The sequence below is a fragment of the Equus caballus genome, chromosome 5 (genome assembly GCF_041296265.1).
Source record: "Equus caballus isolate H_3958 breed thoroughbred chromosome 5, TB-T2T, whole genome shotgun sequence".
NCBI classification, from domain to species: domain Eukaryota; kingdom Metazoa; phylum Chordata; class Mammalia; order Perissodactyla; family Equidae; genus Equus; species Equus caballus.
The window spans coordinates 34,903,359-34,914,470 of NC_091688.1; the positions used below are offsets into that span (position 1 = coordinate 34,903,359).

Genomic DNA, 11,112 nt, shown 5'->3' on the forward strand with positions numbered 1-11,112 from the left:
ACGGTCTGTCTCTGGGCCCAAATTTCCCCTTTTCATAAGGAGACCAGTTACACTGGATTAGGGCCCACCCTAATGACATCGTCTGAACTTCTCCTCGCCAGAGACCCTATTTCCAAATAAGGTCATATTCTGAGGTACTGGGGTTGGCAGTTCAACATCTTTTGGGGCACAATTCAACTGATAACAAGTCCCTTAGATATTTTGGTCTCCACTTGGCTGAACAATTCACTAAGCAGCACACTGAGCATTATCACGGGCAATTCTGTCCTTTCCTTTTCTGCAGGCCTGGCCTGGCCTGGGCCACTTGAATTATCGGATGCCTTTGTTCTCCTTTATACCGTAGGCTTGCAGTGGACTTTGGCTTCTAGTTCCACTTTCTTGTAATTTTAGAGGAGACACCCTTCCATCCTTGTACATCTGTTCCTGCCCCTTTAGCACCAAGAGCAAACCCATCACAGTGGGCCATGAGACGCAGCACATACAGAAATCAATGACTCTCTTATATACATGAATAACAAGCTAGAAAACAGAATGGAAGAAAAGATTCCATTTACAATAACAATAAAAGATGAAATATTTGGAGATAAATCTAACAAGTAATGTGTGAGATCTAGACGACAACCTGTAAACACTGAAAGATTCTGAGGAGGGCAATGGCGCAGCCCTGGAATAACCAAGATGAAGGTGCCAGGAAAGCACGCTGACAGACGTTATAGGGAGCCAGCCTGTCAGACTCCACAGGTCAAGACCCAGGTCTTCTGAGACTGTTTCCTTTGACAACCAACTCGACCGCACAGAACAATGATAATGCCGTGTGGGATTTTTAGGAGTTCTTTATATGTTCTGGAGACAAGCCTTTTGCTATGTGTTACAAAATCTTTTCCCACTCTGTGGCTTGCTTTTTCACTCTCTTTATGTATCTTTGGTGAACAGAGGTTCTTAATTATAATGAATTGCAACTTATTGTTTCTTTTTCCTTTTGTGTCTTATTGAAGCTTTCCTTATTCTTAGGTCATGAAGATATTCAGCTATGTAATATTCTAGAAGCACTATTGTTTTATGTTTCACATATAAATCTCCAATCCACCTGTAATTAAGTTTTGTATTTATTATGAGGTAAGAGTTGTTTAATTTTCTTTCCTATATTGATTTCAAATTGTCCCAGCACCCCTGTGAAGGAAAACAGTTATTTTCCCCACTTCTCTGTACTATCCTGCTAGGTGGTTTGGCGCCCTCTTGCTTTTTCCACGTATTTCCTCTCCACACCCTCATTTCCTCGGAGGGTCCTATCCTTGGACAGTCAGGCTGGGAAGAAGAGGATGTCACATGACTGGGTGTGAGAGGAGAGACCACTTAAAGGAGTAACAGTAAAAGACTCTACCAGAGGCTCAGAAATGATCTCCCCAGGTCTGAAGCCCGCACCATGCTGAAGGGTTTCTGCAGCTCAGAGACATCCACTGCGACCCAGGGCAGACCCTGCTGCTGGGAATATCTTAGCACAGCTCTGTTACCTCTTCTCCATTGAACCACTAACAGAAAGGAATTGCTGCTCCTAAGAAAGTGACTCATGGGCACTGACCCCTCTCCTGGCTAGGAAGAAAAATAGCAGAGAACACAATCTGGTCATCGTCATTGAAAAGATAAAACCGAGATGCAGAAAGTCATTGTCCTAATGATCACTTTTTATTCCCCTTCGAGCATTAAACCCCAAAGAGAAAGGGATGGGAGACTTAATCATCGACTTGATCACAGCCCCCGAATTCTCCTTCCACAGGGGTATAGGAGCTTTCTCTTACTCCTCCCTTCTTCCTCGACTGCCTGGAATGAAAAATTCACTGCTATGTGGGGATCCTGGGCTTGTTTTTCAAACTCTCTGAGGATTGCTGCTGAGTCCTTTATGAGGAAAGCCCAGCGGTGTCCTCTGTCCACATTCTTTGCCCAAAGGAGATGAGAACTTCAGTTTTCTCAGGGAGAGCCTAGGCTCAACACAGAATCCTAGACTTAGAACTTATCATCAAGTTCATTTCCTTCCCTGGGAAACAACATAAAGTTACAAAATTTTAAAATTAGCCAACTAGAGGTTAAAAAGCAAAAATCAAACATCTATTATCAATATCACTTCACATGAAAGATATTTCAATGACAACAAAATAGAAAGGACACAATCGCAGACTAATTATAGTTCTTTAGCTTGAATATATGTAGTTTCAAGGAAAAGCCACACTTTCATTCTTATATTTTTTTGTTGTTGCCAACCACAGGAATGTGTCATGACCTGCTGCAACCTTTGGATGGCAATTTGGGAACCTTCCATTCAGTACAAACCCCTCTGATGATTAAAATCTTTGACGTCATTCCTACCCTAGAGTTAACAAGTTCTGTGAGAAATATTTACCTCCCTCTCCCAATAATAGAATCAACCGTTTCTTCCTACGTATTTTCCTATTTTGGGGGAGAGCTTTTATTATGCAACTGATAGCATTGCATTTCAAAGGTCTGTCTTTTTTAGAAAGTCTTAGGAAAAACTGGGTGACTTCCTAAGTTTCCTAAGCTAATATTTTTTATTTTGAGAACGTCAAGGAGATGCCACCCAAACACTAGCGAGACAGGCTAATGCAGAGAATGACAGCTCATTGGGAACAGAGCTGCTGGAGCCAGCAACTGTTAGGGACACTTAAATGGTAACTGACCAATTGCTGGCTGCTGAGTGTGGAATAGTTGAGAGTTTAAAACTCCTGGGGGCCCAGACTTGGGGGTGAGTCCCCACACTTCTGTGAGTTTTATCTGCAGGTGCTTGAGCAGGTTCTTAGGATGGAGATCAGAAAAACCCCCAAAGGACTGACACTAGCAACTTCCAGACCTGCTAGAAAGCTACAGTTATCCAAACAGTGTGGAACTGGTGAAAACACAGAGAATAGGTCAATGGAACAAAATCAGAAATAGATCTACATAAATGCAGTCAATTAATGTTTGCAAAGGAGCAAAAGCAATTCAATGGAGAAAGTAGAATGGTAGTCTCTTCCACAAATGATGCTGGAGCAAGTGGACACCTACATTGAAAAAAAAAGAATCCAGACAGAGACCTTCTTCCTTTCACAAGGTGGATTATAGTCCTAAACGTAAGGTGTAAAAACCACAAAAATTATAGAAGATAACATGGAAGGATATCTAGGTGACTTTGGGTTTGGGGATGACTTTTTTGATATAACGCTAAAAGCACAATCCATGAAAGAAAAAATTGATAAGTTGGACTTCATTAAAATTAAAAACTTCTGCTCTGTGAAAGACACTGTTAAGCTAATTAAAGGCAAGCCACAGACTGGGAGAAAATCTTTGCAAAACACATATCTGATGAAGGACTGGTATCCTAAATATACAAAGAACTCTTAAAACTCAACAATGAGACAGCTAACTTCCCAATTAAAAAATGGACAAAAGATCTAAAAAGACACTTCGCCAAAAAAAGAAATACAGATGGCAAAGAAACCTCTGAAAGATGCATAAAATCATTTGTCATTAGGGAACTGCAAATTAAAACGACAGTGAGATATCTATACCCATTAGAATGACTCAAATTCAAAGCACTGATAACACCAAATGTCGGCAAGGATATGGATCAATAGGACTCTCATTCTTTAGTGATGGGAACACAAAAATGGCACAGCCACTTTAGAAGACAGTTTGGCAGTTTCTTACAAAACTAAACATACTCTTACATTTGATCCAACAATCACAGTCCTTGGTATTTCCCCAAATGAGATGAAAAGTTATGTTCCTACAAAAATCTGCACATGAGTGGGGCTGGCCCCGTGGCCGAGTGGTTAAGTTCGCACGCTCCACTGCAGTGTTTTGTCGGTTCGAATCCTGGGCGCGGACATGGCACCGCTCATCAGGCCACACTGAGGCAGCGTCCCACATGCCACAACTAGAAGGGCCCTCAACGAAGAATATACAACTATGTACTGGGAGGCTTTGGGGAGAAAGAGGAAAAAAATAAAATCTTAAAAAAAAAATCTGCAGATGAGTGCTTATAGCAGCTTTCTTCATAATTATCAAAAAGTGGAAGGGACCGAGATGTCCTTCCTTAGGTGACTGGATAAACAAGCTGAGGTACATCTGTACAATGGAATGGTGTTCAGCAATAAAAAGAAACGAGCCATCAAGCCGTAAGTGACGTGGAGGAACCTTAAACACATAGTGTTGAGTGAACAAAGCCAGTCTGAAAAGTCTACACACTGTATGATGCCAACTATAGGACATTCCGGGAAAGGCAAAATCACAGAGACAGTGGAAAGGTCTGTGGTTGCCGTGGGTTTGTGAGGAGGAGAGGAGGGGTGGACAAGGGAAGCGCCGGGACTGGTGAGCAGTGAGACTATTCTGCATGACACTGTGCTGGGGGATTCGTGACACGATGCACCTGTCAAACTCCATAGAACTGTGGGACACAAAGAATGAACTCTAATGTAAACTATGGGCTTTAGTTAATAATAAAGTATCAATATTGGTTCATCAATTGTAACAAGTGTACCACAATAATGCAAGATGCCATCATAGTGGAAATTGTGTGAGGGAGAACAGGGGCTATGTGAGAACTCTATACTATCTGCTCAATTTATCTGTCAACACAAAACTGTTCTAAAAAGTAACGTCTATATAGTAAAGCTGCAGGGTAAAGAGCAACAGACAAAAGTCAGTTGTGTTTCTATACACTAACAATGAAATAGCAGAAAGAGAAATTAAGAATACAATCCCATTTACAATTGCAACAAAAAGAATAAAATAGCTAGGAATAAATTTAACCAAAAGGGTGAAAGACCTAGACAGTGAAAACTATAATACATTGTTCAAAGAAATCAAAGAAGACATAAAGAAATGCAAAGAAATTCCATGCTCATGGATTGGAAGAATTAACATAGTTATAATATCCATACTTCCTGAAGCAATCCACAGATTCAATGCAATCCCTATCAAAGTCCCAATGACACTTTTTACAGAAATAGAACAAAGAATACCAAAATTTATAGAGAACAATGTAAAACCCTGAATAGCCAAAAGAATCTTGAGAAAAAAGAATGATGCTGAAGGTGTCCCATGCCCCGCTTTCAAAATATACTACAAAGATATAGTAATCAAAACAGCGTGATACTGACACAAAAGCAGCACACAGATCAATGGGACAGAACTGAGATCCCAGAAATAAACCTGCACATCTATGGACAGCTACTTTTCAATAAGAGAGCCAAGAAAATACAATGGAGAAAGGAAAGTCTCTTCAATAAATGGTGTTGGGAGAACTGAACAGCCACATGCAAAAGAATGAAAGCAGACCATTATCTTACACCATGCACAAAAATTAACACAGAATGGATTAAAGGCTTGAATGTAAGACCTGAAGCCATAAAACTTCTAGAAGAAAACCTAGGCAGTACACTCTTTGACATCAAACTTAGCAGTATCTTTTTGAATAGCATGTCTGACCAAGCAAGGGAAACAAAAGAAAAAATGAACAAATGGGACCAAACTAAAAAACTTCTGCACAGCAAAGGAAACCATCAACAAAACAAACAGACAAGCCACTATCTGGGAGAGGATATTTGCAAATCCTAGATCTGATATGAGGTTACTATCCAAAATATATAAAGAACTCATACAGCTCAAACACAGAAAAACAAACAACGCAATTAAAAAGTGGGCAAAGGATTGGAACAGATATTTTTCTAAAGAAGAAACACAGACTGTCGAAAGGACTTGACAAGATGTTCAACATTGCTAATTATTAAGGAAATGCAAAGCAAAACTGCAATGAGATACCACCTCACACTAGTCAGAATGGCTGTAATTAATGACAAGAAATAACAAGTATTGGAGAGGATGTGGAACAAAGGGAACCCTCACGCACTGCTGGTGGGAATGTAAACTGGTGTAGCCACCATGAAAAAGCATGGAGGTTCCTAAAACAATTAAGAATAGAACTACCATATGATCCAGCCACTCCATTTCTTGGTATTTATCCAAAGAACATGAAAACACAAATGCAAAAAGATATTTATACCCCTATGTTCATTGCAGCATTATTCACAATAGCCAAGACGTGGAAACAACCTAAGCGCCCATCAATGGATGAATGGGTAAAGATGTGGTATAGATATACACAATGGAATACTACTCAGCTGTAAAAAATGATGCAATCTTGCCATTTGTGATAACATGGACGGAACCTGAGGGTATTATACTTAGCGAAATAAGTCAGACAGAGAAAGTCAAATACTGTATGATTACCAGAGGGGAGGAGGGAGAAAGGAGTAATAGGCCACATGTGTAGGGTGAAAGATGGTAGGTAGTCTTTGGGTGGTGAATATGATGTAGAGTACACTGAAATCGAAATATAATGATGTATATCTTAAATTATGCAATATTATAAACCGGTTACCTCAATAAAAAATGTCTATTAATTAAAAAACAAAAGTAAGGATGCCACACCCACAAATCTACGTGTGGGTGGCATCCTGTAATGGTGTGGTTAATACTAGTGTTGAGTGGCACCAACCTGGAGTCTGAAGAGCTGGTGATTCGATGCTTGTGCCTTCAGCCACTGGCCCTGGTAGTTCCCCTGGAATCCAGATGTTTGCATCAGGCAGGTCAAGTTGGCTTCGGTGCCCCAAATGTTGCAGAGAGACCAATGGCATCTGATAAGGACCAGGAGAAAACACCGCGCAGAGCAGAACTCGGTGACTATTCAGGGCTGAGATCCGGCCGCTGCCCCACCTGCGCCCACGGAGCAAGGGAGAGCGAGGGCAGGAAGTGAGAGACAAAGGATGAGGTTGCTGCCTGAAAGGTCAAAGCACCACCTCTGAAGCCGCCTCGCTTCAGGTGAGACCACAGCCTCTTGCGCCAAAGTCATTCATTTGCCATTCTTCCCTGCACTTCACCTGTCACGCTCACCTGGATTCCCCCCAGGCCCGGGGAAGGGGAAGACACACGTGGGAAGGACACCAGCGGGCTGTGCCGCCAAAGCGCTGTCGCCCTCTCCTGGCCTCCAGAGGACAGCTCCACGGGGCAGGGACTGGAGTTTGCTCACCATGCAGACCCTCGCCTGGAGGGGGGCCTGGCACCCAATACATGCTCAGTTAAGGAAGGCATTCGCCACAGGGTGCCGGGAGGGACCAAGCATTTCACTGTGGACTACGTGTTTTTAGTCCTAGAGGAACTCCGGGACAGGAGGATGGGAAAGGCTTTCCAAAGTGGCCGTTGTTTAAAACTTTAATGCTGGCAGCTGAATCATAGAAATGTTCCGACTGCAGAAACATCTAGAGGGCACCACCTGCAACCGCACTGAGCTCCCACCCAGGACCCTGCAGGGCCTCAGTCTGGGGGATGCCGGTGGGCGCGAGTGGGGGTGACCCCGGAAATTGAAGAGGAGAAAGAAGGTGAGGGAGGGAAAGTGACGGGGGAGAGAGAGAAACAGAGACAGAGATGCAGATACAGCCACTACGGAAAGAGCCCAGAAGAAAACACTGTCACCTGGGTACACCCAACCACACCGCCGCAGGTCGTGGGTGGCGCTGTGCTCACGGCGCGAGGTGTAGGGGCTCTGGCAGCTTCCGTTCGAATCCCGAATCCCATTCACAGTAGAGGAGGGCTGTCTGTCTCAGATAGAAGTCGGCAATTCCGTGTGATTTTGCTCTTTGGACTGGGAGCTCTCCCTTGGGCAAGGCGGCTCTTGGCGCGCCACAGGAGGACGATTCAGCAGTCAGAGGCACTGAGACTCCGCCGGAGGTTCCCGTACCCGGGAGTCGGCAGCGACCCCGGTCTGGAGACCAAGCTCCCAACAGCGCCAGGAGGGCAGTTGGAGACAGTCTCTTGGTGAGCCCCTCTGTCCAAGCGGAACTTCTCCGTCTAAATGGGGCGCTAGGATGGGTTTTCTTTGGACCAGCCCTTGCAGCATCCTGGGCGAGGCGAATCCCAGCACGCCGTCCCTGCGGAGGCCACAAGGAGGCGCCGTGGGCTTTCCACCGGAAAGGCTGGCCGAGGACAAGGTCTCCCACTGGTTTCAATGTCCCTCAGAGGCTGCCTATTTAAATAGGGGTCACCCCAGGCACGGGGTCACCTTGGATCAGCCCGTCCTCCCCAGGCCTCGAGGACTGGCTGTGGACGCTCAGCCACTCAGCTGGGGCCGCCTCACTCTGTCTTCCAGCAAGAACCCCCAGAGGGCTCTCACCAAGGAGAAGTGTATCCCTCATCGCCCTCTCAGCCTGTGGTGGTCTGTGGTGGCCCCTTCCTACCTTGGTTTGGACAGCGTGTGCGGTGGGGGCGCAGGGGCGGTGGATCAGGGTGGAGAGGGAAGAGGAGCAGAGGGAGGAGAGGAGAGGATGGAGAGAGTGAGGGAAAAATGGGTGGTGAGGAAGACAGCAAGGAAGGGCGGGCGAGGAATAGAAAGGGATGAGGACGAGGAGGAGAGGGAGGGGGAGGGGGAGGAGGAAGAGGAGAGGTACCATGGAGGAAGGAGAGGAGATGGAGGGAGCTGGAGAAAAGGGGTGGTGAGGGAGACAGCAAGGAAGACGCGGGGGGTGCGCGGGCGCCAAGAGGAGGAGGGAGAGGCACTTCTAGCAAGTCCCAAGTCGTGTTCTGGGGATCATCAGAGCTCCCAGGGCAGTGGGAAGAGGGCAACTGCAAAGAAAAGGAAAGGAACTTTTTCTTTCCTGCCAGATAATTTACCGCAGAGCAGGAAACTCTAGTGATCCAGGCAGAGCAGGTGGATTTCGGGGAAGCCTAAAAGCCCTTCCCTGTCGCTATGATGGATTTTATCTCGTTCCCCGACGTGCGAACCCAGAGAGACGGCAGAGAGCACGGGAGTCAGGGCGACCCCTCCGTCGCGGAGGAACCGCACTGGGGCCGGGGGGAGGGCGGCGCGGGTCCCGGGCGCGGGGACTGGAAAGGCCATGCGCTCCCCGGGCGTCCGCTCGGTGCCTTCGCCGCGCGCACTCAGGACTCGGCCTCCAGCGACCCGAGGGCACATCTCAGCGGGACTGTCCCATCAGGCCGAGGCCCCGCCACTTTTCCTCCAGCGGCCCGCAGACAGAGGGTCCCCTGGAAAGCAAACTCGCGCCTTAGACGCGGAGGGAGTGGGACGCGGTGTCCCGCCCTGTGTCCCCCTCCCTCCTGCTTTCCGGAGAAGAAGGTTCCGTCTTGGGAAGGGAACTCCGCGTGCCGCCGGCCGCTCTGGGTCCCCGCATCCCTTCTGCTTCTGCCGCCCTTTGCGCCTCCCAGCCATGTCCCGGCGCTCTTCTGCCTCTTCCTCAGGCGGCGGGGACGCAGGAGGCGGGTTCTCTCAGTGGCGCCGTCCACAGGGACAATGCAGGCATATCAGGGTGACCGGAGCCTGGGGTGCCCCTGTGGCCCTCGTGCAGCTCTGCCCAGCCGCTCAGCATCGGAGGCCTCTGCATCGCCATCAAGGGACCCAGCGACCGAGCCAGTGCCACCCCCTCGTCAGGGTTACCCCGGGGCTTCGGGGTAAAAGGCAGAAGCTGCGTCTACTACATCCTGGACCACGAGGAGTGTTCACAGGACTGATGGTCCGTTCGTGAGGACATTGTAGGTACAAGAACCTGTGATGGCGCTAACTGGGTCATTACTGACTGTCTTAGTTTTGGGGTGGACAGGTCGAGACCTGAATTGGAAGTACTGTAGTTTATTCAAATAGTCTATTTTATTCAGAATTTTAACATATTCTAGTCTAACTTGTTCAGATCTTATGCAGAATTTCTAGCTCCTGAGTCTCCATTGGACACGAGGACTGCTGTTAGGCTGAGCTTTGAAACTGACTCTGGGAAATCTCATCCTTTCCTCCCAAACTCAGCCAGAGAGAGGAATCCTGGCTACAGACTCCAGCCTCTGTGGAGACCAGGAGTCCCTGATTCACCTCCACCTGGGCCGTGGAGGAGTTTGCAGATCTGAGTGTCAAGGCTAGACTATTTGGAATATACTTTGTTTAGATATGAGTTGCAAACCATATAAAACCGAATTAAAGTTTTAACATTTGGCCTTTAGACATTGAAAACACAATGTACCAAATGAACCTAATTGTGCAAAAATGTTATAGAACAACCAAATGGATTAGAACTATTCCACGAGACTTTAAAACAATAATTTATCTATACCCCAGGACAGTAAGAAAACCAAAAGCTACTTTTCTCAATCGTGTTGCTAGTGGTGTTGCTGCTATCATCTTTATTCGTGTGTCTGTATAATGTGGGAAAAGCAAACGTTGTGGGATATTCTAATTCTACTACTCCCTGTGTCCTTAACGCACAATGCTTGGTGTTAGAGGAGGAGATTTAGATGAAAAACAAACGTTCAGTAAAAGCCCTGTGGTTCCCAATTCGAATTGGCAGTGTTTGCGAATCTATTTGAAGCAACTGGTATGAATTAAAGGTCCTCCTGGAAGAAAATAGGACCTCAGAATCAGAACACGCCACGCCTATCCCCCCAGACCTTATGTCCGTTAGAATCGCCCCAAAGAGAGAGACCCAGACCTGAGAAATCAACTTAGCCACTCAAAGCACCCAACCTTCCTACATAGACCTTTGGTTTCTCGTTCAGGGAAACTTAGGCATGTTGACATGCAAATCACACAGCAGACATGTGTTCCAAGGTGACAGAAGAGAAGAACAGAAATAGAGAGTCAAAAATTTCAGCTCATGAAAGGATTTCTCTCCAGATCAATCACACAGCATAGGAAAACTCTAAAATGACATACAATGAATCTGAGTTAAACGTGCCCAACAAAGCATTTGTACACACGAACAAAACAAAACCACATAAGAAATACACAACTCAAAAGAGAAGTGGACAAGAAACAGAAAATGAGAAATTAGACTTGGCAGAAATTAGGGAAAAATGGGAGAAAAAGAAAATTCTCTGAAAAATAGGCTAAATGACAAGGTTCATAAGGGCAACATATTTGTCTAAAAATACTATAAGGGACACAGAATAAAGAAATGGAAGCATCAAACAGAAGAGAAATGAAGAAAAGATGCTGCAAAAGGATCAGAGAGAAAGTCTAGATCCGGGGAGAAACAGAACTGGGGTGGTCAACTCTAAGACCTCGCCTCC

At 46.0% G+C, this 11,112-nt stretch overlaps 1 long non-coding RNA gene across 1 annotated transcript in view; it reads right to left on the minus strand.

Annotated features, from left to right (window-relative positions):
- The window catches only part of LOC138924367 (uncharacterized), a 46,603-nt gene extending 38,156 nt beyond the window's left edge, over positions 1 to 8,447 (minus strand). Inside the window, exons 1-2 of the long non-coding RNA XR_011439415.1 lie at positions 7,522 to 8,447; positions 6,548 to 6,765 (exon numbers count right to left, since the gene is read on the minus strand). This is a non-coding gene — a long non-coding RNA (uncharacterized lncRNA). The remainder of the gene's footprint in view (positions 1 to 6,547; positions 6,766 to 7,521) is intronic.
- Between the last annotated feature and the right edge of the window lie 2,665 nt (positions 8,448 to 11,112).